This window comes from Sinocyclocheilus anshuiensis, unplaced genomic scaffold (assembly GCF_001515605.1).
Source record: "Sinocyclocheilus anshuiensis isolate Anshui unplaced genomic scaffold, SAMN03320099.WGS_v1.1 scaffold1604, whole genome shotgun sequence".
In the NCBI taxonomy this organism is placed as follows: Eukaryota; Metazoa; Chordata; class Actinopteri; order Cypriniformes; family Cyprinidae; genus Sinocyclocheilus; species Sinocyclocheilus anshuiensis.
In genome coordinates this window covers 434,269-437,612 of record NW_015555841.1, presented here as the reverse complement: position 1 = coordinate 437,612, position 3,344 = coordinate 434,269, and the positions used below count along the sequence as shown (strand labels likewise).

At 32.4% G+C, this 3,344-nt stretch overlaps 2 protein-coding genes across 2 annotated transcripts in view; one reads left to right on the top strand and one right to left on the bottom strand.

Moving 5' to 3' along the window:
* Window positions 1-3,344, bottom strand: part of LOC107675510 (astrotactin-2-like) — a 541,421-nt gene that overhangs the window by 112,421 nt on the left and 425,656 nt on the right. The window lies entirely within an intron of this gene.
* The window catches only part of LOC107675509 (E3 ubiquitin-protein ligase TRIM32-like), a 7,478-nt gene continuing 6,755 nt past the window's right edge, over window positions 2,622-3,344 (top strand). Inside the window, exon 1 of the mRNA XM_016469893.1 lies at window positions 2,622-2,645. The gene's annotated coding sequence lies outside the window, so the exon portion shown is untranslated. The remainder of the gene's footprint in view (window positions 2,646-3,344) is intronic.

Genomic DNA, 3,344 nt, shown 5'->3' with positions numbered 1-3,344 from the left:
CAGACACACCTGAACAAGCTAATCAATGTCTTCAGGATTACTAAGGCTATAGGCAGGTGAGTTTTTTTTTCAGGGCTGGAGCTGAACTCTGCAGGACTGCGGCTCTCTAGGACCGCACTTGCCTACCCCTGACCTATGCCATCTGCTTTTTCTTCTCGAACAAGACAAGACTGGGTAAATAAATTCTTAACTGACAGCATGAACTACATATCCCATGATGCATATGCTTACAGTGAACGGTGCAATCAAACGTTTACATAGCCTAGCTAGGCTATTCATTGATTATGGTAATAACACCTTTTAGGTTAATTGCAAAATATTAAAGTTATGATTATAACATATTAAGTATTACTTATTAATTTATGTATTCATTTACCTTTTAATCAATTTATGTAGCCTACAATTATATTTATTTTGATAGTACTTGTATTAGCCTATTTATTTCATTTTTTTTTTTCATATCAAACGATGTTCATTTTGGCCACGAACAACGCACTGTATATGACTCAGCAAAAAAAATAAAATAAAATAAAAAAAAGTTTCAACCCCTTAATTGTAAGTGACATTAATTCACACAATGGAGTTTATTTAGTAGGCTACTTACTAACAAGTAGTTTTGAGAGGGAATACATAATTATCAGTTCTTCATTTTCAAAGTGGATGGTCTTTTTCCAGTGTTTCAGTTTTCATATACACCATCTGGTGGACGGATGGATAGTTTACTTCTTCATTTGATTGACCTCTATAAAGTTCATGTTACAGATGCTACTGTATACCATCTCTTAATAGGGCCTAATATCAAAGCTAATGTAGACCCGTATTGGAAAGTTTATTGTTAACAATAATTACAATACTTATTGTTATTTCCCAATATAGTAAATGAGTGGGATTTACAAATTATTTGTAAATTATCTGGCAACCGGTGTGTACTGTCTTTATCTAGTATGGAGAAATGCTAAAGAATATAGGCTATTTCAATAATTAAGAGATGTCTTAAAGGGGTCATATGATGCGATTTCAAGTTTTCCTTTCTCTTTGGAGTGTCCCTAAAGTTGCAAAGACTAAAGTCTCAAGCCCAAAGAGATATTCTTTATAAAAGTTAAGACTGGTCCACGCCCTCCTAAAATGCCTCGTTTAAACATGCCCCACATATCATGATGTGGGAAGATTTGCATAACGCCGCCCAAATGTTCACGCAAAGAAAGAAGGCATAACTTTATTGTTGCTGCCACCGCCGCCGCCATGTTGTGAAGACACTGTTTGTTTCTTTGCGAAAGCGAAAATACTTTGTTTGGCCTCCCAAAAGATGACACGACTAGAATCAGTGGTTAAGTTGTATTTACAACACTGTTCCTGGATAATCAGAGCACACCTTGCTTTTCAGACCGATGAGCTTTGTAAAAATCGATGCGTTTCAGAAAGGCGGGGCATAGAGGAGAAACAATATTACAGTATGTGGAAAATAATGTGTTTTTTGAACCTTAAACCACATAAACACATTTCATTACACCAAATACACAAAATAATGTTATTTTTAGCAACATCATATGACCCCTTTAAGTGATATTTATATAAACTGAGACTACAGCTCAAAAGTAGTCTAATTATTTTGACTGTTTGATTGATAAATTATGATTCAATTTATATCAGTATTAAATGAATGACTATAAAATGCACAATTTACTACTACTTGATTGTTCTAACACTTCTGTAAACGCATTGTTTAATTACTTAGGTTTCCTCCCATTCTTTCCTTTTATTTTGAAATGACAGGACCATATTTGCAAAACTTTCTTGATAAGCTGCACATCATCTGTTACCATTCAAAATATCATTAACTTAGTGTAAATAATAATATAGTCATCGCTCTTTATTGTTGAAGTACTGCTATTTATTATTACGAAAGTTTAAAAGGGGGATACTTTCAGATAGAGATCCCATCTAGCGGTAAATAATTATATTGCAGTTACATTCTATATTGAAATGTGAATAGTGAACATGATCATACATGTAATTAATTTCCCTTCTTTCAGGTATCTATTGGAAATTGTAATAAAGCATAATTCAAACATTTTATGACACATCTAAATATATATTTTCTATTTTCGTATTAAGTCTTTCATAAAATAATTGTCATTCTCTGACTAGTTCTTGCTATAATATAATATAATATAATATAATATAATATAATATAATATAATATAATATAATATAATATAATATAATATAATATAATATAATATAATATAATATAATATAATATAATATAATATAATATAATATAATATAATATAATATAATATAATATAATATAATATAATATAATATAATATAATATAATATAATATAATATAATATAATATAATATAATATAATATATGTTATATATAAACCACTGGAATAGCTTTGCGCATCACGCATGACAACAGCGGCCGCTCGTCTGATTCGTTCGTTCCAGCGCACATCAGTGAACAGACACGGAACGCGACCGCTTCCGCCGCAGCCAACGAAATCTCACCGGGGGGCGGGATTTACACAAACAATCACCCGCCGTTATGACGTCACCTCCGCAGTGTCGTGCGCACCCGCTGACATGAGAGACGCGCGCCTCGTCACATCAAGGAAAAGTTACTGTTGAACTGAAGGTAGGAAATCATGTAACAACCAATATAAGGAAACATGCATGCATGTTTTTTAGCATGTACTTATGACCGTGCTTTCATTTTGGATGCCGTGGATGCATTAGATAAGAATGACGTGGCTCAGATCGCAGTGTTTTCAAGCTCTGGGCCTGTAAATCAGCTGATTAGATATATAACAACATACAATCAGACTGTATATGATGAGCTTCATTAGTGGGACTGTAAGTAATACATGCATTGAACTGATACAAGAAATGCCAATGCGTGATCCAAAAACATGATGGCGAGTTTGTAGTTAGCCATCTGGCTACCAAAACAAACACAAGACAGGCTGTTGGTGCCTTTTTTTTTTTGTATTTTTTTTTTTAAGTTAAATAGTTCTAAGCTCATAAATGCCATATCATTTTTGTGTGTGTGATCATGAGGTGAAAATGCATAAGTAGGTGTGGTAGGACAGCCACTAAATACAGGATCAGCATTAATGAATGCCATCAGACTGCTTTTATAATGAGGTGATATTTTCCCTTGGTTTTCTTTTCTGGGCTGTACTAATATCCATGTTAAAGAATAATGAATAATATAATTATTATTATTAAGAATAACTTTATTTTGTAATTTTGCTTAAATGTTGTGTAAGAGCAATTTTATTTATAATTTGAGTGCATTTTATTTGGCATTATTAAATTATATCATATATATATA